The 27,996-nt window shown below is 48.0% G+C and overlaps 1 protein-coding gene across 2 annotated transcripts in view; it reads right to left on the reverse strand.

Moving 5' to 3' along the window:
* The window catches only part of KLHDC2 (kelch domain containing 2), a 141,661-nt gene that overhangs the window by 48,493 nt on the left and 65,172 nt on the right, over positions 1-27,996 (reverse strand). The window lies entirely within an intron of this gene.

Genomic DNA, 27,996 nt, shown 5'->3' on the forward strand with positions numbered 1-27,996 from the left:
GTTAAACAGGCTGGGCTACCCTCCGGAGCCTTGTATTTCTTCTCCAGACGAGGTAAAACTGGAATGACCGTGGCTGGATTTTGCATTGCCTTTAAGCCTTCCTCCCAAACATGGTCCACAATTGGAATTGACCAGACGGATTTCTTATAAGGTTCCTTAAAAATCGTAAAGGAAGCACTTAGATTCCTTCTTGGTCATGGGCAGGTTGAACCTTTTAGTGGCCCTCTCCATTAAGTTATGGAAACCCCCTATATCCACAGGGGGGGAATCAACAGGTGCTGGAGCAGGAGAAGCTGGATCCGGAATAACAGTCATCCCACTCTACATCTGGATCCGGGATTGTGACATTGCCTTGGTCGTAGTCACAGGTGTCATCCTGGACGGGAGGCGCAACCGATGGAACATCCTGTGCTTCCAGCATTGGCTGAGGCTGTGGTAATTGAGGGGCCACGGGACGATCAGCAGTAACCGGCACTCCTTCTGGAACAGGAGGCTGTGCCGCAAATCTTTTCCTGTAATCCAAGAGCATAGCTTGCAAATCTGTTAGCAAGGAGGAGGGCATTTGGACCATCTCCTGATGATAGTCTTGTTGATATTGAGAGGGAGGACCATACTGCTCAAAATCCTCAAACTTCCCTTCTGAATCCGTGTCCTGGCATTTGACATGTAGCGGAGAAGGACTATTAGCATAGCCAAAAGGTCCCTCCTCCTCATCCGATTCCTCTTCTTCGAGGAGAAGTGCAGGAGGGCAAAGGAGTCACCCTCCTTGGCGAAATCATCTCCGGTGTGATTTGACTAAGCAAAATCGAAAAAATTTCCACCGTCAACGATGTCGGCGACGGGACTGTCGACGTCGAAGAAAGAACCGTCGTCGACGCAGCTGTCATCAATGCAGTCGATGTCGTCGTCTTTGTCGACGTTGTTGGTATCGTCACACTCGTCGTCATCATCGACGACGTCCGATTGGCCGCACTCTGCTCATCCTACCAGCATGTTGCCCCAAGGAACTGTGGTCCATGTAGTAGCGACGGCGATTACGCCTGTCCCAAAGTGTTCGATGAAAGTAAGTGTCGCATTAGCCATCCCTGGACACGTGTTTCGAGGTAGTTGCCTCTCGTCAGCAGGGAGTAGGCGAGTGTGTGGGGTTGCCGCGTAGACTGCCAGAAAAGTATTATCGGGTAATGTACCACTCATGGCGAGCAGGTGCTGGTCCAGGGCTCGTCAGCCCAATGGCTCAAGGGAGCCTTAATACATACAAAACATCGTCGACACCATCATCGAGGATACAAATACCACTGGCGTTGAACTCGTCGACACAGAGCCCTGTGTCAGTACCGGTGACGATGAAACCACCGTCGACGAGCCAGTCGATGGGGTGAAAGATGAAGAGGACTGTACATTAGGCTTTTTCGTCGACGGAATCGATGATGGCGTCGTCGACGAGTGAGTCTTTTTTGATGATTTCACCTCAGAAGTCAATGATGATGGCTTTTTGAAGGCCTTTGAAGCCGCCGGAGGAGACGTTGGAGGAACAGAACTGGATTTCCTCTCAGAACTTACTCCTGTTGATAGTCCTTCCCTCTCCTTTACACCTTGGTGAGGCGATTCGACAGGACTAAGCCTTTCAGACCTATCAGAGGTCTTTTTCAAGGCCTTACCAGGGTGTTTCTCAGAAGGTGAAGGAGAAGCTCTACCCCTTTTGACAGACCTTCTGGAAGAGGTCGCAGAAAATGTTTCGTCGCTGTCACTGGACACTGGCTCCTTTCTGGACTTCAGCTTCTGGAGCCAGGTCAAAAGACGCCCTTCACAATCACACAAAGTCTTGGTAGAAAAAGTGTGGAATATGTTACAGTCTGCAGCCTTATGGTCTGGGTACAGACAGTAAATACAGTCCTTGTGCTTGTCTTCAATATATAACCTCGTCTTAGCACAGGTAGCACATGCTTTAAAGAGGGCCTTCTTCTCTTTATCCGACATCCTGAAGAAATTGAAGAAAGAAGAAAAAACTGCTGAAAAAGTTTTAGAATCCAAGTTTTAGGAAAAAAACTGAGCAGAGCTCACTGGAAACTCCCTTGCACAACGTGAGGTAGAAAATCGGAGGTTCGGAGCTTCTCTCAGGAGGGTTCTAGGGGGTGAGGCTAATCTGATTGGATGTTCTTTTTTTTGTGGTCTCTTTTACAAAAAGAGGTGGATTGGTTGCAAAACAAGAATGGGCTTAGGCCTAGGTTCTGTTTTGGTAATGGTTTCTATTGCTATTTTATGTATACTGGGGACTCCCATTCCGACGACGGGGAATGATACAAGCATGAGAATCTATGAAAGTTCCAATACTGGAGTAAATGGGTGAGTAATTACTCCAAGTTTTGGTCTGCCCACGATACCCAGCTAAGGGGATGTCATGAGCTAAAGAGTAAAAACTCTCTAAGCTGCTGAGGAACAACCACTCTCCTAGTGGCACCAGGTTTGGGGTCTCTGCCCTCAGTGTACCGAGTCTCTCCTCCCAATAGGTTCAGTGGGAGTCACTGACATCTCCACTTTCCTGATCAGCAGCTTGAGGTCTCAGGCTCTCAAGAGTAGGACGGGTACTCTGTCCTTGACATATCTCTTCCCTAGAGGGTCCCCCTAAACCTAGGAATTCTGCCAAGTAAGGCCCAAGTTCCTGGGGTTCAGTTCCTTCTGGGGCTGACAGGGCTTCTCTCTGGGGCTTAGCAACTCATTTATTTTGGTAACCTCCACTATGAGTTGTCTTGGTTACCCTAGCCTTGACCCCAGTGGTCTGCCTTTTTTTTTCAATTCTTTGGGAGAAATTGGGCCTAGGTCCACCAAGTACTGATGTAATTTTTCAGGAACACAGTTACTCAACAGATGCTCTTTCATAATAAGATTATAAAGCCCTTCATAGTATTGCACATTGTTACCTTTAAACCAGTCACCTAGTGTTTTGACTTAAGTCAACAAAATCTACCCATGTCGGACATGAGGCTTTGAGAGTTTCCCTGAACCTGATCCCGTACTTCTCAGTGGTCAGGGTATTCTTCATGAGGTCATAGGGCTCCGCATCTGTCTTATCCAGTTTCAGGAGCCTATCCCTACACTTTACGGAGAACAGCTCCCAGAGCAGAGAGCCCCAGTACTTCTGGCTGAGTTTCCTCATTTTACAAGCCCTCTTAAAGGCTGTAAAACCACTTGGTGATTTCATCACCCTCTACAAATTTGGGTACAATCCCTTTGGAAATCTTAGCATCAAATGCTTCCCCTTTCTCACAGTTTAAAATGTTGCTGCCACCAGAGAGGGATCCTAGGCCCATCTCGGCTCTATCCTTATCCACAGCCAAGAGTTTAGCCTCTTTGTCTATCCTCTTGGCTAGTTTTTGAAGATCAGCATCTTCACTGTCTAATTCTTCTGTGGTACTATCAGAAGTACTCCCAGTGGTATTGCTTTCAGTAGGAGTGCTGAAGGACTCATCATCCTCTTCAGCATCCACTTCCCCAGAGTCATTAGGGGCTTCTTGCCCTGCTATGGTTGTATCATTCTCGGAAAGCATCTTTTTCAGATGTACTATATTGGGCCTAGACCCCCATAGCAAGGTTACATGCTTGGCAGAGGATCTTAAGTTGGGCAAACTTAAGCGTCCTGTATGGCCCTAGTTTGAACTCCTGGGAAGGACCCGCTGCATCAGTCATGGTATTACAGTAGTTGGGGTCTTTTCAAAAAAGGCCTCATTAACTAAAATACTTCTACATTTTAAACAGTTGGAGCTGGGAGACTTGACACAAGGCCCTAGCAGTTAGGTTAAACAATTTAGAAAACATTTGAAATGGACTCAAAACATTTTTAGCTAAAGACAATTTTGCATTCCTTAGTGGAATCACTTTTTAACCAACTGGTAAAGCTAATGTCAAGTCTTGTACCCCACCTCTGCACCACCAACGTAGGAAGCTGGCTCTTTAATTAGTATAGCACCATTGCCCCACTTCAACTCTGGCTAGGGGGCACGGGTGCAGTGGTGCTTTCCAGCATCGGGTTTGCTGTGGTCTGGTGTCCTCACAGTTCTTTTGAGTGCCTGCAGGATGCAGGGAAGAAGCTCCACTACTCCACTGGAGTTCTAGGGTCTTTGTTGAAGGCAGGCTGTCCTCCCAGGCTTTTGGAGGCACAAGAGCTGCAGGATGAGACGACTTTGGTGCACGTTTATCAAAAACAGCAGACAGGCCTGCAGAATTGGCGCCAAGTCAGTTGCTGCTCCACAGTCCTTGCTTCTCACGGTTCTTTAGTATACTCCTTCTTAGGTTGGCAAGAATCGGATTTCCTGGTGCCAGGGGCTCCCCTAAATACTAGATTTATGGGCTTAAGGGCAGAGGTCTTCAAACTTTGCTGTGCTGAGCCCACCTAAGCTAAATATTTTGAAGTCAGGCCCCCTTCCATAATTTTATGGCAGGGACTGGAAGAGCAGGAGGGGCAGGGCTGAGCACAGAGGTTTGGGCTAGTGAGATTATTTCAGGGGTACTTTTTATGTAGCTCATAATCCACAGTAATGTAAGACTTATAAAAGAATAAATGCTTGAAACAGAAATTGAACAAAGTTGATGAGCTCCTTACACTCCTGGGACCCAATGCAACATTGTCTGCTTTACTAATGATAGCTGCATTTCTGAGTAGCAGGCTGTCTTCTGTACCTCTTTCACCCATTCCCCACCCTGGCCGTCACTCCAGTCTTGACACAAGCCCTCTATTCCTTTCAGAAAAAATAGATCCCACACGTTGTCAGTTCTGCAGCAAGGGTTCCCTCTGCTCTAATGCTAGCAAGGAATATGAGCCCTAATGTCCCTTTTGCAAAAACACCCATGCTCTACCCATGGAATGCACCCTTGATGTAAAGTAATGCAAGGAAGCATGTAGCAAAAACCTTGTGTTACTTTGGGTAAACTATCCAATGCAAATCCTGACTTTCTTTGGATAGTAAATCCAAGCAGAACACATTGCATCAGATTTGCATTACAAAAGTAATGCAAAACGGTTTCAAAGCATTTGTAAATCTGGTCCCTACAGTGGCGCTCCACATCCTTGCATTATATGTGCAAATCGTGATTTGCACTGGACTGTTAATACCAACACACTTTGCGTAAGGTTTGTGTTAAAAATAACACAAATCTGGTGCAAATTCTTTGTAAATCTGGCCTAAATCATGTTGCTGCAGCATGTCTTATGCTGTGTGTAATCAAATTTAAAAATAATGACACATTCACACTGCTTTCTGCCAAAGACAGGGTCCTTGTAGCATTATAAAAACTAAAGTCCTTATTCCACACTGCACCAAGCAGGTTCAATTCTCGGACTCTCACACACTCAGAAATCTGCAGGGACTACATTAACCAACAGAAATGTCATCCTTTACGAATGCCTTTCCCACTGATTAATTTGTGTGTGCCTTATTTTATAGCAAAACACACAAGATGATGGACGGTATGTTGCACATTGGTAAAACATTCACCCACAGTCATAGATCTGGGATTAATCCATCGTTATTTTGCTCACCACGCCACCCCAGTTCAGACATGGCCATATGCAAATCAGTCTTGACCCTGTGCCTCATGGGAACAGTCCAGCCCGAACTGCCAGCCATGTCTTCCCTAGACCGGAATCAAGCATCCTAGGACAGGTTTCGGGGTTTCACCCCTCTTCGGCCAGGATAGCTTGACTCCAGTGGCGTAGTGAGCACGGGATCCACGTCTGGGCATACCCTTCCCACATAGGGCGAACAGCAAAACACACAAGATGATGGACGGAATGTGCCAGGCTTGCTTGGTTCTAGAAATAAAACAACAGTATATTTTTTATACAAAAACAATTGGCCTAGAGTTCAGTTCTTGAGTGTGTGAATGCATTTGCTGACTGAGTGTGTACATCAAATGCTTAACACTGTCATCTGATACTGCCTTGCTGCTCGACCAAGCTACCACTATTAGAGAGTAAGGTTCTATCTAACTTTAACCTCTGCCTACCTCTGGGAACACTTTGACTCTATACACACTATACCTTATTTTGGTGTAGTATATATAGAGCCAGTTTTTACACCCAGGGACTGACCTCACCTACAAGATGCCTGTGCTCCCGACTCCTGCTGTGTTTTGAAAGCAAGCACGTGCTTCTAAAATACAATGGTGTTGCCTTCATTAAAGAGACCTGTACTTCTGAAAAACATATATACATAACTATATTTTCTGCACAAGCTTGGATTTCCCTGTTGGCGGTGGGGGGGGGGGGGGGGGGGGGGGGGGGGGAACGAGGCACTGCCCGCGCCCATCTTATGACATCATGTTACTGATGACGAAATGATAAGAACTCATATGTACTTGCACTTCCGCTGCCAGAAACATAAATTATTTAAACAAAGAAAGGAACGGTGACACGTTCTTTGTTCCCATGGTGCTTTCTAATAAGGGTGAGCCCTAATTTGGGTTGCAATGTTGAGGGCTGGAGGTTCCTGGAGCTCCAATTCAGTTTGTGGCTGGGTCCATAAGGAGTGGTGCTATAGGTTTGTGAGGATTTTGTTTCAAAATATGTGCTTTCCGCTACATTACCAAGAGTCTCCTTAAGTTGAAGCCCGCAAGTACCAAAGCCATCCTTTCATAATACTGAATACAGTTTATAAACATAACACTTTGCGATCAGTTATATGTCCTCTTTTTAGTAGTGAAGTTAAAGTTTAATTGTTTATTACTGTTCCACAATTGAGAACCAACTGAAAGGGCCTCAATTTTATGGCACCCCCAAAACCCTGTTTAAGTAGTATGGAATCAGAAAATGTATGACTTTTAGTGGGTGTTAATTTGGTCTGTTTTAAGTATTTATTGTTCTATATTTCAACCATCTACTACTGTCCCCCAAATCTGCAGCAATTAAGGGGCTAAGGGCTGTATTAACAATATCCACAAACTGCAGAAAATAAGTAGTATGGACCTAGAAACCAAGGACATTTTAGGGGGGGGCACATATTTCAACTATCTATTTTGATATACCTCTGTTTTTTATCATAATGTGAGAATGAATATTCGGATGAACTTCACTGTAATGATTTTTATAAATCAAACAATAAAGTATATTATTATCATATTGTATGGTGTTGTCCAATAATAGTGAAGTACTGGAGCGAGGTGAATGACAGGTTCTTTTCAGCTGTGGGAATTGAAATACTGCATGATCCGATTCCTAAAGAATGCCTGCAGGCTGTTAATGAGTCAAAACACAATTAAAAAGAAAGCAGTACTGCTGGTACTTGTGCTATCAAGCTGGAGCATCTCTACTAAATTTATGAAAAAAGAACCAGTAGATTAGACTTTCACGAAGGGTCAACTGCAGAAGAGATAAGACACAGATGTGTTGGGCAAGATGGAAAACTGTCTGAAGTTCTAGAAACATGGAGAAATTTGTCAAGAGACATACATCTTCTCAAATGATAATTGAAGATTCTGTGGAACACCCTAAAATATACATAATAATGTATGGCATTTACTATTGAGAGTTGCATACAATACGGAGGAAGAGGCAATACATCTGTAATTGGGATTATTTTTTATTTAGATTTCAAGGAAATACACCAAATAGTGTTAGTAAAGAACAAGTTACTTAACTTCGGTAACGATATATCTGTAAGAAACATAGGTTAGTTATAGATTCCTTACCTTAGAATTACCCGCAGGTATCAGACTGAATCCAGAAAAATTTCCGCCAGCACTACCCCTGCGCGCCAGATGGTGGCGTCGGTCGACTCCGCTTCAGTCATCAGCGCTGCGGTAGCTACATAGCCGCCGCCCTCGCGCACTAAAGTCGGTTCTGTACACGACTTTCAACACCAGAAACTAGAGCCATGCAAGACACTGACCACTGGTGCACAAAACTAGTGCCCTGAAAGGATGTCCTTAACCCTAGAAGTCAGTTCGCAGAACGGAAAGGATGGGTGGGGCGGTAAGGAATCTATAACTAACCTATGTTTCTTACAGATATATCGTTACCGAAGGTAAGTAACTTGTCTATCTGAAAGAAACAGTTAGTTCTAGATTCTTTACCTTCAACTAGATACCAACCCCGGAGCTGGGTCTGCGAACCAAGTTCCCACCAGAAAGTCCTGGAGAACACAACGGCCAAAGAAGCAGTCTCTCCAGACTTGGCTGTCCAGGCAGTAGTGTCTCGTAAACGTGTGCTGCGATGCCCACATAGCTGACTGACAGATGTCATTTAGGGGGAACTCCTAGTCTTAAAGCAGTAGTAGCTGCCTTAGCCCTGGTGGAATGGGTGCGCAGCCCCACTGGAGGCTCCTTCTTAGCCAAACAATAGCAGGCTTTGATGCACAGAACAACCCACCTGGAGATGGTCTGTTTGTGCACGCCCGACCTTTCTTAGTGCCCACGTGACCAACAAAGAGCTGGTCGTCCACACAGAGTTGTTTTGTGCGATCCAAGTAGAAAGAAAGCGCACATTTTGGATCCAGACGGTGGAGCCTCTCTTCCTCTTTTGAAGGATGCGGAGGCTGAAAGAAGGTGGGCAAAGTGATGGTTTGGCCAATGTGGAAAGCACCTTGGGAAGAAAGGAAGGTCTAGTTCTAAGGACGACCTTGTCCTGATGAACAGCCAGAAAAGGAGGCTTGGAAGACAGAGCTTGTAGCTCACTCACCCTGCGCACAGAGGTCATGGCCACCAGAAAAGCAGTTTTCAAAGTGAGAATTCTGAGAGGACAGTTATGTAGTGGCTCAAATGGAGCACACATAGGATATGTCAGAACCACGTTCAATTCCCACTGAGGCATTATGAAGGGAACAGAAGGAAAGAGGAGTAATGCCCTTAAGAAATCTATTTACAACAGGGGACCTAAAAAGAGAAGGCTGATCAGGGAGCCTGGGGAAGGCTGAAATGGCCCAGAGCAGAGCCCTGCTGGGCCAAAGATAGGAGGAACAAGAGAACCTCAGAAAGAGGGGCAGAAAGGGGATCCACAGCCTTTGCTGTGCACCATGCCACAAATGGTTTCAATCTGCAGGCATATACCATCTTAGTGGAGGGATGCCTGGCTGCCAAGATTACATCACAGACTTTGGGAGGCAGGTCAAATGACGTCAACTGCCACCGCTCAATCTCCACGCAAGGAGGTGGCCGCTGGACATGTTCGAGTGGAGGACCGTCCCCTGCTGCTGCGACAGAAGATCCTCCTGAAGAGGCAGTCTGATCAGAGGATCGATGGCCAGGTTGAGCAGCTCGGGATACCAGACTCTTTGTGCCCAATCCAGAGCCACAAGAATGACTTGGGCCCGGTCACGTTTGATCTTCTCCAGCACTCTGGGAAGAAGTGGTATAGGAGGAAAAGCGTATAGAAGACCGCAACTCCACTCGCGACAAAAAGCGTTGCTCAGCGAGTGCCGCCTTGGAAATTCCAACGTGCAGAATTGCTGAAATTGCGCGTTCTCTTCGGTGGCGAATAGATCTAACCAAGGCTCTCCCCACTGCTGAAAGAGACCTTGCACCACCTCCGAGTGAAGACGCCATTCGTGATCCATCATGCACCTGAGGCTGAGTTTGTCTGCCCTAGTGTTCAGTGAACTTGGCAGGTGTTGAACCATCAGGGATATGCCCTGATGTTCCAGCCATGTCCCGAGGTGGAGGGCCTCTTGACATAGGGTCCACGATCCCACCCCGCCTTGTTTGTTGCAGTACCACATGGCGGTGTTGTAGTCCGTGAAAACCTGCACTACTCTTACCCGGACAGAGGGAAGGAATTTTTTGAGTGCAAGACAGATCGCCCGAAGCTCCAGAAGGTTAATGTGGAGCCCGGACTCCTCCAGAGACCAGGGGCCTCTGATCTTCGCCTCTCCCATGTGGCCACCCCATCCCAGAAGGGATGCGTCTGTCACCACTGTGTGTTCTTGTTGGGAAAGGGAGAGGGATCTGGCGTTGACCCAATCTGGTTCGTGAGCCACCACTGCAATTGTCGTGCAATGCCCTCTGAGATCTGGACACAATCGGACAGGTTCCCCTGATGCTGTGCCCACTGCAACTTCAGGTCCCACTGCAGAGCCCGCATATGCCACCTGGCATGATCGACCACCAGGATGCAGGAGGCCATTAGACCCAGCAGCCTCAGGATCATCCTGACCAAAACCCGGGATAGGGGCTGAAAGATCGGAATCATAGCTCGAATATCTCAGACTTGCTGTTCGGAAGAATAAACCTGAAACTGTGTTGTGTCCAGAACCACTCCGATGAAGAGAAGCTTCTGAGAGGGGGTCAGGTGTGACTTCGGCAGGAGGTCGGCCGTTGTCTGGAGGTGGGAGACGACAGCCTGGGGCGAGCCCGCCTTTAACAGCCAGTCGTCGAGATAGGGGGAAAACTGGAACCCCTGATCTGCACAGATGAGCTGCGACCACCACCATCACTATCGTGAACACCCGAGGGGCGCTGGTAAGGCCAAAGGAGGAGCACGGTAAACAAAGTGCTCATGGCCTACCGTGAACCGCAGGTAACGTCGGTGGGCCGGGGATGTGAAAGTAAGCGTCCTGCAAGTCCAACGCTACCTTCCAGTCTCCAGGGTCGAGGGCAGACAAAACCTGAGTGAGCCTCAACATCTTGAACTTCTCCTTCCGGAGGAAGCGGTTGACGTTCATGAGATCCAAGATAGGACGCAGGCCTTTGTCCTTCTTGGGTACCAGAAAGTAGTGGGAATAGCAACCACGACCTACTTCTGGGGCAGGAACGCGCTCGATGGCCCCCTTGGCCAAGAGTGCCGAAACTTCCTGTTGGAGAAGGGCCAGGTGACCCTCCGACATGCAATGGTACTGAGGTGGTTTGGAAGGAGGGGTAGTCTCGGAAGGGAAGGAGTAGCCCCTTCGGACTATTTGCAAAACCCATCTGTACGACGAGATGGAGCGCCTGTGGTGAGGGGATGGCGGATCCAGCCGCCCACTGGTGTTAGGTGGTCCTGAAAGGTTGGACTAGGAGGGTTTGGAGGCTGCTGCAGAGGGGGCTGTGGTGGACTGGCCCCCAGAACCATGCCGGTGGTTCCCACGTCCCCGGCCGCGCTGGGGCTGAACAGCTTGTGCCGGCCTGTGGCTCTGGGCGGGACATAGCGGGTCACCCCTTCCGTAGCCATGAAAGGGGCAAAAGGCAGATTGCGCAGGGCTGGTGGTGGAGAGGCCCTGGTCGTAGCCCGAGAGTCCTTAAAGCGGTCTAGCGCGTTGTCTGCCTTGTCGACGAAAAGGCAACAGCTATCAAAGGGCATGTCCATAAGGGTGGACTAGACATCGCCAGACAAAACCAGTCGAACGCAACCAGGCGTAGCGTCAAAGGGCTACTGAGGTGGAAATCGTGCTGCCAATTGCGGCAGCGATATCCAGCCCACAGCGGATGGTAAACTGCGCTGCGTCTCTCCCCTCGGCAACTGCACGGGAGAGTACGGCCCGGGCCTTCTGGCAGCACCTGCACCACCGTATCCCACACAGAGTGGGCGTAACAGCCCAACAGACATGGGGTGTTTTCTAACCGCAGTCCCAAGCCTGCAGAAGAAAACATTTTCTTCCCAAGGTGGTCCAGATTTTTGGGGTAGGGAAGGCGTCTTCAGAAGTGGAGGCTTGAACCACCAAGCTCTCAGAGGTGGGGTGTAGGGAAAGGAAAGTGGGGTCGCCTGGGCCCCGGCGTCGGGCAATCATCCTGTCCACAGGATCCCCTGTGTTGGACCTGGACCACGTGCCCAAAAGGATGTCTGTGAGGGCTTCATTAAAAGGCAGCAGGGGCTCTGAAGAGCTCGCTGCCGGTTGAAGGACATCTGTCAGGAGGTTAGTCCTGACTGCCACCGTAGGTAGCTCGAGGTGGAGAGCCTCGGCCGCGCTACGCAACACCACTGCTTATGACGTTCCCTCCTCCATAGCCAAGGTAGGAGGAGACAACATGCCTAGGTCTGGGGAGGTATCCAGACCACTGGCAGCCCCCAGTTCATCTCTCCAGTCTGGATCATACTCAACTGGTCTGCCAAAGGGTCACCAGACCCCTCCCGGTCTTCCACACCCTCCTCTAGCTGCCAATCTGGCTGAAAATGGCCAGGTTGAAGCACAGGGACAAAAGTACTCATCAACGCCAGATCTGGAATCGGTCAACGCCGGTCCGGCTCCGTGTCCACAGAAGCCAGGGTCGATGCTGGCTGGAGGTCTAGCCGGCGTCAGCTGCGGCGTGGTGCCGGTGGAATCGGCACCGGTGGAGGTGTAACGAGATTAACAGGAACCAATCCGGATCCAGGCCTGGATCCAAGGGGGCCCTGCAGTGCCTAAGCCGAAGGCGTCGAAGGCATAGGGCCCCTAGCCGAGTCTGCAGGCCCAAAGGCGCGCCGGCGGAGTCCGGCAGGCCAAAGATGGCGTGTATCGCTTCATAAAATTGACGAAGCTGGACAGGAGTCGCTCCCGGTCCCGGGAAGGGAGGGAAGGCTGGAGTCGACCCTGAAGCCTCCGCACGCAGAGCCGCGGGAAGGGCACCACCCGCACCCTTCGTCGCGCCTGCCGACGGACGAGGGGAAGTCGATGAGCGACGATGCTTCTTCGACGACTTCTTGGGCTTCGACTTACCTGACCCCGAGTGCAAAGACTTCGAAGAGGAGTGATGATGACTCCACGATCGGTCCCTCGATCTCCCACGCGACTGGGACCTTGAGGGATGCGGAGCAGAGTGCCGGGCCTCAAGGAACTTTCAGGAACGCTCCCGTAAAGACTTTGGGGCCATGGTTCGGCACCGGAGGACGACTATGGGTCATGGTCGTGCCCCAGGCAGTAGAGGCACACGGGGTGCGGATCCGTCACCGACATCAGTCGGTAACAGGAACCGCATGCCTTGAAGCCAGCATCCCTCATGCACCAGGAGTCGTTTGAGACTCAAAAACAAAGTCGACAAAAGTCGCCAAAAAGTCAGTCAAAAAATGACTGGAGGTACTACTCTCTGCAGATCTGCACTTGCTGGCGCGGAAAAAGAAAGAACTGACATCAGCGTGCGAGGGTGGCATCAATGTAGCTACCGCAAAGTCAGCCCGGCAACGCAGACGATGGACGCGGAGTCGACCAACGCCATCTTCTGGCGTGCAGGGGTACTGCTGACGAAAAAACTTTCCGGCTCCAGTCTGACGCCTGGGGGTAATTCTAAGGTAAGGAATTTATAACTAACTGTTTCTTTCAGATAATGTTCGTAACATAAACATGCATAATGTTCTAGTTACTGAAACAACCACCGAAGGTGCATGTTGATACTTGACAAGACAAATTTAAAAAAATGAATTAAACACAACACTCGTGAACCACCAGCCGGGGCGCAAAAGCCTTGAACAGATCACAATAATGTCAAAGCCTCAAATATAGTACGATAAGCTGACGACTGTCTCTTAGAAGAGAACCCCGCCGAATGCAGAGGCTTAGTATGGAAAACAATGTGCACACCTTTAACCCACGCTCATGACAATACATATTGATTTTTGTTTATTCTTCGGTTCTCTTAGCCTTGTGACTTCTAGCTCTCGCTGTCCAAGGGAGAAGTGCGGTTTTAAAAATCAGGGGTATTCTGTTTTATCGACCTCAGAAGCACAATGGCTGGAGTCTTCGCACGGAATTCTGCAGCAAGTACATTATACACCAGAGCAACTTACACATCTCTGAATGCATGGGTCTGTTAGTGGCAACTAGCAAAGTTTCCAAGGAAAGTAGCATCGATTTCGAAATGTATCAAGGGCAGAAACTGAATCACAGGAAACTAAGTTTTGAGCTAGTAAAAAAAAAGGTCTACACATTGTTGTTGAGGCGTCCAGGTAGCACTAAGAAGTGTTTGAAAGAGGACAGACAGAATGTAAAAGGTAAAAACCACCTTACCTATTCTAGCGTGGAGACACATGCTATATGAATAGTGCCCTGTGAGCTAGGGGCGCTTTAAGGCGCAATGTAATTTGAATCAACTTGAGTTTCAAAATGCTGTCAAATAGTAAGCGCTATATAAATGCAATATAAATAGATCAGAGCAAACTGGCTCCAATATTGTGCATATATGTTTTTGCATGGAGTGTGTTTTTGTTTCTAAATTGCAGAACCGAGACACATGGGTTCAACTCCCCACTTGACACCTCTGTGTGATCCTGAGCAAATTACTTCTGTTTCTTGATGCATATGTGCCATTCATAGACAGCGCCTAGCTAGCACTATGCGCTGCAAAGGGACATGCCTTTTTTATGAAGTATTGCAAACCGAGTCGTTTGTAAATCTTGGCAGTTCAAAATAAACCATTATTTTAAAGCTTGTAAATGCTAGCTTTAAAAAAAACCCTGACTTGTAGACAATCCCAAGTATTACACAAAGCATTCCCTTGATCGAAGGAACAAAGGCTTTCAAAGCAAGTTGAATCAAACTCAGCTCCAACAAGTTTATGGGGAGCTGTGGTCTGCACCAGACCAGAGTACTCTGATCTCCACCTCTCCAAGATGGCCACCCACCCCAGGAGTGACGCATCTGTCAATATAGCTGGCTTTGGGAGAAGGGAAAGAGTTCTGCCGCTGACCAAATCGCAGCTTGTCAGCCACCACTGCAGGTCTTTTGCAGTTCCCGCTGAGATCTGGATCAGGTCGGAGAGATTTCCCTGACGCTGAGCCCACTGGGACTTTAGGTCCCACCACACAGCCCGCATGTGCGAAAGGGCATGTGTCAACAGCTGGACACTGGAGGCCCTGAAACCCAACAGCCTCACAGTCAGTCGCACCAAAATCTATGATAGAGGCTGAAACATTGGAATCATATGCCGAATTTCCTCACCTTGCCATTCTGGAGAACAGGTTCGAAAGAGCACTGTTTCCAGATCAATCCCAATGAATGGGAGCGTCTGGGGGGAGTCGGTATGACTTAGGAACTCTATAGTGAACTCCAGTGAGTGCAGAAGGTCCACCGTAGTCTGGGTGTGGCAGACGACCGCATGGGACAAGCCTGCCCTCAACAGCCAATTGTCGAAGTACAGGGAGACTGGAAGCCTTAAACTCCCGCAGTTGTGCTGCAACCACTGCCATCACCTTGGTGAACACCCAAAAGGTGCTGGTAAAGCCAATGAGACGCAAAGCAAACTGATAATGCTTTGGCCTACAGTCTTGCAAGTCCAGAGCTACTATCCAGTCTCCAGGGTAAAGGGCGGACAGAACCTGAGCCAATGTGAGCATCTTCTGGTTTTTCAGGCAGAAGTTGAGAGGGTGCAGCTCTAGAATAGGTCAGAGGCCTTTGTCGCTTTTGGGCACCAGAAAGTAGCAGGAATAGCTAACATGACCTACTTCTGAAGCTCCTTTAGCTTCAAGAGACGGTACTTCCTGATGGAGCAGGGAAAGGTGTTTTTCCAGTCATAAGAAGGTGTAATGGGTGGCAAGATTTCCAAAATAAGGATGGAGTAACCCCGCTGAATGATCGAAGTACCCACTTGCTCAATGTTCTGAACCATCAATGGGGCTGGTGATGGCAGGTCCTGCCTCCCACTGGGTGCCAGTGAAGGTATGAGGGAAAACTAAAGGGGTTTGGAGGCTGCAGCTTCCGGGAGGGTGGCAAGCTGGGGCGACCTCTGGTTGGTAGTCCCAGGTGGTCTGTGGGAACCACATCCGTGTCTTTGAAAAGGCTGGGAAGTCTGCTGGCCTTGGTAGCTGGGTGGGAAAGGATGCAGTTGGTAGCACCTACTGTTGCCATGGAATGGGCGAAAAGCAGACCGAGGCTGGCGGGGGCCAAAGAGAGGCCCAAGGACCTGGCAGTAGCCGGCTGTTATTAAAGCATTCCATCACGGAGTCTGCCTTTTCACCAAATAGGCAGTAGCCATCAAATGACATAGGCATAAAGGAAGTTTAGACATCCTTTGAAAAGCCAGTAGTTCTAAACCAGGCGTGGCATCTCTGTGCTAAGAATGGCACAATTCATCAGGCTATCGAGTCTGTTGTGTCCAGTCCACAGCAAATCGTGAACGTAGCTGCTTCCTGCCATTTGCAATCACTTGTGACAGAATGGCTCGGGTCTCCTCCAAGACCATGGGAAACATGTGCAACAGAATCCAAAACTGTATGGGTTTATCGGCCCAAAAAGCATGTGGTGTTCACAGACTGCAGTGCTAGGCTGGCGAAAGAGAACATCCTCTTGCCAAAGGTGTCCAGTCTCTTGGATTCCCTATCTGGTGGAGTGATAGGGAACATGCCAGGGTTGACTCTGGAAGTGGAGGCTTGGACCACTTAGCTCTGCAGTGTCGGTTGCTGAGTGAGAAACCTGGGGTCCCCAGGAGCCGGGCGATGGTGGTGGGTAATTGTCCTGTGCACAAGAGCCCTGTGCAGGGCTTAGGCTAGGCTTCAAACAGGACATCCATAAGGGATTTATTAAATGGGAGCAGAGGTTCAGGAGGGGGCAACTCCTGGCTGAAGCAGCTCTGTCAAGACGTTTGTCCTGACTGCCACCAAGGGCAGCGATCGGTCCAGGACCTCAGCTGCTCTCCACACCACCATGGCAAAGGATGCCCCTTCCACAGTAGCAACAGTATGAGAAGAGACCAATCCGGTGTCGGATGAAGTATCCAATCCACTGGCATCTGCCAGTTCCTCTTACCAATTGTACTTGGGTTCATCAAGGGGGTTAAAGCAATAAGGGTCTTGATACCGCTCCCAATCGTCTACCTCTCCAGGCTTGTCAAAAGAAAAAGGCAGTGGCTCGGAATTGAAGAGAATGGCTCCAGCCGAAGTCGGGGTGACACCCATCCGCATCTGTATCGGTGTCTGGAATGACAATGGGGCCAGCACCACCACAGTGAATCAGGGGCGCCAGGAACGGCAAGCATGGACTCTGCAGTGGAAGCGTAGGATCAAGGCGTCGATTTGTGATGTTGTTCCTGTGCCTCTTCTGCAGACTAGGACCAGCACAGTGAAGTTGAAGAACACAACTTTTTGGACTTTTTCATTTTGTGGGACTTACCCCACGACTTCGACTGAGATGAAAATATAAAGAACTGCTTCATGAATGGTCCATGGACCTTCTATGCGACCAGGATCTACACTGTCACATGGTCGTCTGACGTTGGGCGACAAGAGCTTCAAAGAGTGCTCCCACAATGCCTTCGGGTGCATGGAGCTCCAAGAAGCAAAGACAAGCCAGGTGTGGGCCGGTCAAAGACATCTGCCTGTGAAAACCACCACAGGGTTTAAAACCTGCTGGCTTTTTGGGGAACATTCCTATGACATCAGGAGACAAAGTCTAGGAAACATATTCAACAAATCATTTTAGAAAGTCAGTCAAAAATTGGAGGTTGTTCTTTCTGAATCGGAGTAGGTTGGCGCGGAAGGAATAGAACGTATGTCAGTGCACTGGGGTAGTGCCGAGATTGGGACTGCACATGTCATTTCTGCTGTGAACAACGCCACCCAACTGCACGATTTTCCATAAGAAAGGGTGCATCCTGCCTAGAATTGGCAGTGGCACATGCCCAAATTAATATTAGCATGTACCTACAGTGAATAAATCACCAAAAGCTATTTTCACTGCATTGGTTTAGTGGTTCCCATAGAAAATACTGGTAAGGCAGATCAAATCACTATTTCTGCATTATCCAGTAGGAAGCAGCTACAGAAAAATGTTAAGAAGTTTTCCTAATTACCTTTAAAAATCCAATATACTTGTAACATCAGAATTTTTCCAAATAGTTGGGAATTCTAACTTTTCACAAGTTGTGTTTAATTGCCTGAATCACTATAGGCTACCTAACCTTAGTCTGCAGCTGCTATGCTGCCAATAATAAGGGGTGAAATTCCTTTCAGGTGGCCACTTTGATTGACAGCTCGATCTGAATTGGAAGCAATGCCCAATCTGAGCTCATCAGAATATTCACAGAGGGAGCTCCTACCCTTGCTGTCGGGACAACAGTATCAAATCCTGCATGACCAGCCTATCAGAGGCATCTGTAAAACGACTGCTACACTGAAAGAGATCAAACAGGTCTAGATCACAATTCTTGTGAAATCCAAAGACAGAAAGATTGCCAAGGATCATAAGGCCGATACCCTGGGTGGCTCCAGAAACATTAAAAAGCTGCAGGAGGACATTCCTGTGAAGAATTCCAGTGGCAACTGGACAGGAGCTGAACTTGGCTGGTGGCCTCTGCCTGACACCCGGAAAGTCTCTAACTGCCTTCCTTTGAGGACCTGTGGTGTTTAGAAGCATAATTCTGTGTTGGCTTGTTTACCAGAAGAAAGCACGCTAACGTTTGAAATCTTTTTCTCCAGAGGTACCAGCCAGAAAAATATCCAACAGTCCACAGTGTTGGATTGAATTTGAGCTTTGTCCTGTGCAGAGGGGTCTACACCTCTGAAAAAGAAACTGGCAGGATTATTATCTCAAAAAGTGGCAAAGTACCACTCTGACTTGCAACTTAGAAACTTTCTTGAGCTTTTTGACATCCATACTCTCATCAGGACCAATCCACTTGGTGCATCCGACATGGGCTGCCTCGCAGTCGCCCTGAAATTGCACTTTGGCCCTGGTCTACGAAGACCACTGACTTACACAGAGTGCTTTATTTATCTTTGCGATCTACATGTTCTGCAAAAACCAGTCCAAGCTGGAGCAGCTGTTGCATACTCTGAAACAATAATGGCCAATGTCACTGACCTAGTCCTCACATTAGAAGTAGCTCGAAAGCACACCAGAATGTAGAGGGCTAAATAAAAACATCATGACCCACAGCTTCAAGCTGCTGCACAGACTCCCCCTTCACTTGGAAGAATGGACCCTCCTATGTTTCTTATGCAACTTAGGGATACGGCTCCTAGACTGGGAATGAGATCTCTCCTATTCTCAGTCATTAGACATTCCCTACCTCACTCACTAAGAGTTTACGGATTCATCTATGCACATAAATTACAGGACGATGCAACAAGAGTTTTACTTGGACACCATATAAACCTTATTCTAGTCGGTCACAGACATCAGCTTTCTGACATTGCCAAACCACTTACAATCTTATGATTTAGGAGAACAAATTACCAAAGTAAAATGGCAACATTTCTTATTAGTCATTGCTAAGCAACTGTCAACATGTTCAAAGCTCTAGATCCATATTGATGTATGAACAGAAAGAAAGGAAAAGACGTGATCAACAACAAAGTGTTCTATATAACAATGATGGCATCATAGGCAGAGATCACATGGCTCCATTTGTGATGTCATTCGGCGCCATTAGGTGTCCATGTTGACAAATGTCAGCTGGAACATTTCTAGATTCAGTCAGATACCTGGGGAAATTCACGTCATTATGTATGGGAGGATGCATCCATTAAAAAGATGAGTTTTTGTACAGGTTTGAGAGAATGAAATGAGGTAGTGCACATCACTTGCTAAGTGTTTGATATATGTTCAACAGACTGTTCGGTGAAAGGCACAGATTGCACTTTAATCTGTCAGTCTTTGAATAGTTGTTCACTGAACTATTTTACATGGACTTGACATGGGAATTTTCACTTTTCATGAATCTATCTGTTAGCTGACCTTGAGCCTGGTTCTATTGACGTGCTAAGCATTCCTAAGAGGACGCATGTGGAGTCTTGCATAAGGGACGATTAGAATGCAAGAGGCCATCATCCCCAATAATTGCATGAACACTCGAGCTGGTAATGAGTGTTGAGGCTGAAATTGTGATATTAGAGCTTGTATGCTGTGTATTCTGACTGGGTTGGGGTATGCTAGAGCTTTGGAAGTGTCTATTGTAGCTCCTAGATACATTTGTATGTTGGATGGGTGGAGGTGGGACTCGGTGAAATTCACAGTGAATACCTAGTTGTGAAGCAACGGAATTGTTTTGTGGGTGTGGTGAACACAGCTGCTGTGTGACTTGGATTTTATGAGCCTGTTGTCCAGATATGGGAACAGGTGAATGTGTGGTCTTCTTAAGTGAGCTCTAACTACTGCGAGGCACTTGGTGAAGACTCTGGGTGCTGTGATTACACCGAACAGGAGTAATTTGAATAGGTAGTGTTGACCGTCCACCAGGAACCTGAGATATTTTCTGTGAGCTGGATGAATGGGAATATGGAAGAAGGTGTCCTTTAAATCCACAGTGGAAAGAAAATCGCTGTGTTAAAGCAATGGGAGTACCTGCTGGAGGGTGACCATGTGGAAGTGATCTGACTGAATATAGAGGTTTAGTGGTCTGAGGTCCAGTATTGGCCTGAGAGAGCCGTCCTTTTTCAGAATTAGGAAGTATAGGGAGTGAACCCCTGTGCCCTGATGAGGCAATGAGACTGGTACTATTGCATGTTTTTGTAACAGGGAGAGAACCTCTTGTTTTAGGAGGGTCCGATGTTCTGAGGACATTGGATGTTGCCTGGGGGAAGGGGGGGGGGGGGGGGGGATATTTGGGGGAGTGGAAGTGAGTTCTAGGCAAAAACCATACTGGATAATTTGTCTTACCCACTTGTCTGTTGTGATTGAGTTGCAGACAGGTAGGAACTGGGAGAGACAGGAGTGGAAGGGGTATTGTAGGGACGTCACTGCTTGGTGGTAGGGGAATTGCGGGTGCTGTTACCTCTGGCTCTTCCCCTATTATTGTTCCCTCTGTATCCTCCTCGAAAATATCCTCTGGAGGAGGGAGATTGATTGGGGCTTTTGTAAGATGAGGAGGGATTTTCTGACAACATTGCTTTGGAGCCACATCTGTAAAAGAAGCGGCGAAAGGAATCCTTGTGGGAAGGTAGTTGCAAGGCTCCCATGGAGTTAGCTGTCTCGGTATCTTTCTTCATTTTCTCCAATGAAGTATCGACTGTAGGTCCGAAAAGATGCTCTTGATCGAAGGGCTGATTGAATATGGTGGTTTGAACTTCTTGCTTGAATGCGGAGATTCGAAGCCAAGTGTGCCTACGCAGTAATATGTTGGTGTTAATGGCACGAGATGCGATATCAGCCGCATCTAGGGCACATTTTATGGAGGTATTAGTTATAAGTTTGCCCTCTTGAATGAGTTAATTGGCCTTGTTTTTGTGTTCCTCTGGTAAATGCTGCATTCGTTTTTCCAGCTCGTCATAGTGCGCTCTGTCGTAGCGAGCTAAGAGAGCTTGAGCATTGGCACTGCGCCAATGGTTAGCAGCAGGGTCGGACAGGGAACTGAAAGTAGCCCTGGCAAATTTTTCCAGAGCAGTCCCCATCCGGCGCATAGCGAACACAGCGAGCGAGCCTGACCACTACTAGGAGGGTTTGTGGGGGGGGGGGGGGGGGGGGGGGGGGGGGAGGGTTGGGGGGGGGGGGCAGGCCAAAATGGTGCATTTTACAACACCAGGACCAGGTTAGTTAAGGCAGGTCAGGTGCCTCAGTGCCTGCCTGGTCACGAGGCGGGTTGGTGGTAGATAGTGGGTTTGGCGCCGAAAGTAAGTGTACGCGGGCCACAGCCTGCACGGCACCCTGTTCCTGTGCACGCACAGTGCAGTAGTTGGGTGGACTGGTATGGTAACTTGGGTTGAATTTAGTAGTGTGTGTGTGTGAGGGACACGCACTACTACATTCAACCCAACTACTGCACCGCAGCACCTCTGTCTGTCTGTGCGGGTAAAAAGCACCACTGCCATTTGTGAGTGAGAGGTCACCTCACCAATGGCAGTTGTGCTTTTTCTCCGCAGAGCAGAGGCAGGAGTGCACACTGCACTGTGCATAGCTGCCAAGGTTTCAGATTGCTATGTGTGACAGTTTCATAAATTCAGTGTAATTACGAGTAATATTCAATGACTATGAGTGACACTTTCTCGCTAGCAAAAATCAAGCAATGAACATGAGGGAAACATATAAATATCTGAAATTGCACCTATTTGAGCAACCAGAAACTCTAAGATCTTAAACTGTTGCACTAGTGCTGCTGGGAAATTCTGGCTCTGCGTGAGACTGCGATTGCACCAAGCAACCCACCCACTGCCCTAGTGGTCTCAAATGGATAGATAATTAAAAAAAATGGAAGTGGTCTGAAAATACAGACAATTAGAGCTTGTATGATAGTGGCTTTAGTTAGTGGAGCGCTGTAAAGATATGCAGACCAATGGTTGTCACTTCTGAAATGGACTGAAAAGTGCCCAGATGCATTTTAGCTTCCAGTACAGCGCTATAAAAAGTTCACAAATAAATACAGTCAACAAAAGTGTATCACAATCGTTATGTGAAATGTTCATTCTAAATAAAACATTAATGTGAGGCAGGGCAATAAAAGAAGTTCAGGCAAAAAGCTAACAGCAACTGGTGGCGCTGTGGTTTGTGTTTACGTGCTTACGTCCGACCCCTTTCGTATAGCTGCCAAGGTTTCATATTGATTATGTGCGACATTTTCTTAAAATCAGTGTAATAATGAGTGACTTTTCAACGACTATAAGTGACACTTTATCGTGAGCGAAATCAAGCAATGAAGATGAGGGAAACATATAAATATCAGATATTACACCCATTTGAGCAACAAGAAACTCTAAGAAGATGTTAAAACTGCTGCATAGCACCAGAAATGGAAGAGCACTCACTAGAGACAGACTGCATGACTGCAGTTCATAGTAACAGAGGGCAGACAGGCACTGCAACTGCTCAGAAGATGATCTCATTGATCTGATCATTCATGACCACACACTAGCCTAAACACTGAATTTATAACACAGCAGCCACATTTTCAGATTGCTTATGTATGAGATTTCCATGGTTTTAGTGTACTTGTGAGTGACATTCTACTGCCTAATGTTTGGCAAAATGAGTGCCACTTTCTCCCCAGTAGAAATAAGCAATAAAGTCCATATTGAGAGTTAAATATCACAAATTACTCACCTTGTGGGCAATAAGGAGCACTTACGAGACTATATTGTCCATTTTAACACCTTTAACAGCCAATCAGAAGTAACCTGACCCACTCAGTACATCCTAACTTCATTGACCGGATCAGAAACAGCCAGGGCCAGCCCAGTGTGTTGGAACCCTGAAGACTTCCAGCAGAATTACCCCTGCTCAATGCACTCCAACCCCTTTACCTCCATCAGAGCCATCCCCGCCAGCTGAATTTCATTCTAGCTCATTCGTATCCACCAGAACTAGTGTGACCCTGCCCAGTGCATTCTAAACCGTTTAACCCTCAACACAACTATCCTGGCCCTGCCCAGTCCCATCTAGTAGCCTTTTCCCAGTATGATTTAGTCATCCCTGCCCGGTGCATGCAAACACCATATCTATGCAACCCAGTCAGTTTAAGCAAATCTGGCCCCAGATACAGCAACCAGACTATAGAGTTTGTACCTGGCTGTTTTTTAATCTGGCTGATTACTATTCAAATGTCTCAGCACACAAATCGCCAAAAGTTGCCATTTTTTCCCTCTTATCAGTGCACATTTAAAACAGCAAACATACGAGTAAAAGCACTTTAAAATGTGTGGAGGAGCTGCTTTGATGGTCTGTGACTGATAAAGTAATAAAATGCAGAAAGTCAGTGTTAAAAAGGAATACGAACTATTTGTATAGAGTCCTGTTTATCATGTCTAGGCTTTTGGAGAATCTTCCAACATTAGAAAGTGCCGTTATTATTCCCTGGGTAAGGTAGCAGCCGTACTGGCCTATCCCTCACCACCTTATCCCATTCACAGCACAACTCACCTGTGACAAGTGCCCCTCATTGCCCAACTGCCAGGATGAGCGTCAGCGTGTCCTCATTGGGCAGGGCTGGGGGCGACCGGATGGTGCTCTTCTGTGCTGAATATTGCACAGAGAGTGAGTCCAGGCTGCCTTACTTTAGAGCCTACAGGGATCGGTCCGTTGCTGCTAAAACAAGGCTGCCCTGCCACCCACCACCTCAGACCTCACACTGTGTCTGAGACCTGGGAGTGACCCCGAATGTAAATAGAGAGCAAGCACAGTACTCCACCAGCGACGCTCTCCTCGAATGTGTGATTTCTGGCTGAGTTTTTGACATATGGATCAGTAAAATACTAATTCTCCAGGATGCAAACACCTAAGCAGGCGTGGTATAGTGCTGCCGCCTGCAACTGTCTTTTACTCGTTTTATTGAAATATTTTCGTCTTACATTAGGAACATTTCAGGTTGAATATTTTGAGGCGCCCCACACTTGTCAGGAGGTCGCGTAATTTCTAATCGAAGCTATATTTTTTGTTAATTTACAGGTTGTGCATGAGGTAATGGACTATATGGTGAACGATGCCCTTGCATTATTATACTGACATATATGTGTTTTAGCTTCATGCGTACGATGCAAACCCCCTTGGGCTTGGGCGCAGCTACAATTGGTGCAGCAGGTGCACCTAGACCTTTTGTTTTATCCCGGCCCGGCCCACAGCCCACAGTGCCAATGCCATGATGAATCTGATGAATGCAAATGCAATTTTCCAAAAATGAAAACGACATCAGTGACGCACCTGCAGGCGGCAGACAGTCTGCAGCAGGGAGGAACAGGCAGACAGGGGCTAGAAATGATACAATTATGGGGTGCCTGTGCCTCCTCAGTCTCTGGCTTAGTTGTTCTGGAATGCTCCTCTCGACCTGGCCTCACGTCACGGGTCAAAAGTGTGCGCGAACCTCAATGTGCATGTCACCACCACCAGCCGCCCCTCCCTAAGGTTGGTGAACTGAGACCGCGCAGACGCGGCAGCAGAGACATCAGCGTGCTGCGCGCGACCCACCCCCTATTAAATGGTGCACAGACAGTGCTCTAATGCATTAGTGAGTGACTACTCTGTACTGAGCGAACTTCTCTGATTTATTTTATTCAGACTAACGCCGGACCGTAAATCGGCCCCAGCAACAAAACCGGCCCCCTGCCAAAATACCGGCCCCCACCCCTGGCAGCCTACCGGGGGATTGCCCGGTGCCCGACATTGCCGTCCGGCCCTGGTTAGCAGCCTGCGACGCAATTCTTTTCCCTGAGGCATCTATAATTTTTGACTCCTTGTCAGGAGGAGGGGTGTCACCTGTAGCTTGGGAATTAGCCCTCTTGCGTGCGTTAGACACAACAAGAGAGTCTAAAGGTACCTGGCCTTTAATATACACTGTGTCTGTGGGAGCTGCTTTATATTTTTTATCCACCCTTGGTGTAAGTATTCAGGCTCTAACAGGGTCTTTGAATACTTCTGTGGTGTGTTTTAACATGCCTTTTAGCATGGGCAGGGTGTGGGTGGATTTTTGTGAGGGTGCAAATGTTTCCACTAAGAAGTTCTCTTCTAGGGGATCAGTGTTTAGTTCCACCCCATGGTAATGAGCAGCCCTATTAATAAGTTATCATCAGGTGATGATGGCCTGGAGGAATACAGATCAGGGTCATTGTGTAGATCTTGGTCTTCATCATTGTCATCTCATGGGTCTGGGTCCTGTGGTATGTTATGGTTGTCATCTCCACTAGTGTATCCCCATCATCATCATCATCATCATCATCATCCTGTGGTGCAGGTGAGAATGTAGGTGATGGTGAGTTTGCTGGTGAGATAAATAAGTTAGGATCAGGAGGAGGAGAGAGAGGTATATAAGGGGGAGAAGGGTTAGTACCCATGTCCTTGCATTTGAGAGGTATGTGAGAATCCCCTGGGAGGTCTAGTTTCCGTTTCTTAGGAGGTTTGGTGGGAGTTGGCCAGTTTCGGGGTCAAAATGAAGAGTTTTCTGCATTGGATCCAAAGATTCTAAAAAAAAAAAGATAGGTCTTTGAGTGGTATTTCTTGTTTCTGGAGCTGGAAGCTTGGCCGTAGAGTGTTCCTTAACGGGCTTAAGCTGTGAAGGTTTTGTAGGTGTTTTTGGCTCCGAAACCTTTGGTGAGGGAGTTTTCGGATCCGAGATTTTCTTCAGGTCCGAAGCTTTTGGTTTGTCCTGTTTCGGCTCCGATGCTTTCAGTTTGTTCTGATCCGGCTCCGAAGCTTTGTCTTTTGGTGGCTTCGGCGTCGTAGTTTTCGGCGTCGAAGGTGTCTTCGGTGCCGGCAATGAAGTGTGGGGCACCGACTTGGTTTTTGGCTTCGGTGCCGAAGGTGTATATTCGGTGTCGGAATGGGGCCGTTCCATCGACAGCCGGTGCGGGTAGGCCCAACGGCCCGGGTCGAAGCTCTTGGTCGAAGATTATTTGAAGTTGGAGGATGCGCGTCGAAAGGGGAACGCGAATGAGAACAATATGGTTGAGTGGTGAAGGATTGCGCGTCGTAGGGGGTTCGAAGATGATACCGACCCCGAGCGCAGAAAATCACATCCGAACCCGATTTGATTTAGAAATCTGTTTATTGAGTTTTGTAGCGAAAGATATACATCAGGTTATGGAGCAATGCAGTGTACAGTTACAGTGAACGCACGACATACATTCATGATATTGTACAATCAACTGCAGTAATCTGTAACGGTGGGGGCAGCATTTAATTCTGTCTTATGTTAAAGGCCTCATGGCAGTGAGTACGTTTACTGATGCACCACATGCTTCGAAGTCGTACCCTATGAGGCGACTATAGAGTAGCAGTCTTAGTGTTATGTCCGTTCCCTACAGTAATTCCAACAAACAGACATCCAATTATTTTATCAATAACCAATCTCTGCAGCCGGGAAGCTATCTCCCCTACAGAGTAACAACTAGAAAAACAACAGCAGCGCTCAACATGTGTCTAAGTGCCCCCCCTGCCATCCCCTATTGGGTCTCCTCCTCTCAGCCTACACATCCCCTATTCAGTGTGCCCTGCAGACAGTGGCATATGTGTTCCTGTGTCGCACCATCTTTACCAAAGCTGTAGCCCCTTGTGCCGCGATACTCCACCCGGCGAGCCAGCCCCTTGCCGACTAACGCAACTCTCTCAGCCCACCCCCACTGTCCTCCGTGCCAGCTACGCCCAATTGCAGCAGGGATTGCAACATCACCTCCCACTGGGATGCTATGGGTGTCATCCGGAGTCCCAATGTTTCCTCCCTCCGGAGGGCCACCTCCTCCGCCTTTGCCCAGACCAGGAATGAGCCACGCCATGCCTTCACATGTGGGGAGTTAGCTGCCTTCCAGCGCTTAGTGAGGAGCCACTTCGCCACCACAATCCCCAGATCTATAAATCTAGAGGCGACTTTTGAAGAGGGCGGTCTGTGGAAAAGGTGCAGCAAGCAGGTTGACCACTTGGAGGGGATATCCCGTCCTGTACACGTGCGGAGCGCCTCCCGTATTGCCTGCCAGTAGGTGCTCAATACTGGGCAGCCCCACAGCATATGAATTAAGCCAATGTCCGGTTCCGCACAACGGGGACAGCATGCATCTGTACGATGGAAGTATCTGTTAATGGTCGCCGGTGTGAGGTATGCCCTGTGTAAGATGAAGAAATGTATTTGGCGGAATCGCATGTTACAAGGCACTCTTTTCGGACCCTGTAGTACCCTTTCCCATTCCTTATCGGACATGGGGCGATCAAGATCCGCCTCCCATTTTCCGCGCAACAACCCCAGGCTCAACGCCGCATGTGTTCGTAGCGCCGCCGCAAACCATTTAACCAGGTGTCTCCCCCGTCCCATAACATGAAGATACTGCACCGCTAAGTGTTGTTCTGGTCCCTCCCGTAGATCTCCCCAGTGGTCCGCTAAAGTCTCCACCAGAGCCCGATGTCGGAGAAACTGATCACATCCGAACCCGATGGCGGAAAAAAACAATCTGGGGATGGAGTCGATGCCCATGCGCACAGTCATCGTTAGGAGTCACCTATCTCGTGACTACAAAGACCTCTTCGAACAAAACAAACTGTAAACATCCGAGCCCAACACCAGATGGCGATCTAAGCATAGTATATGATCTACAGCTCATATGCCTCGAACAAGCTATTTAGAGCCCTAACTAACATAAGAAGAGACTTTGAATTTGATTTGGTAGGTGGATGTTAACATAGTCAATCACCAAATTTAGGGGGTTTGCATGCCCAAAATACCGACGAATTCAGAGAGTACACCAGATAGAAGAGATTCAGAATGAAGGGGTGACAATGAGCCTTAATAAGA

Source organism: Triturus cristatus, chromosome 9 (assembly GCF_964204655.1).
Source record: "Triturus cristatus chromosome 9, aTriCri1.1, whole genome shotgun sequence".
Classification (NCBI taxonomy): Eukaryota; Metazoa; Chordata; class Amphibia; order Caudata; family Salamandridae; genus Triturus; species Triturus cristatus.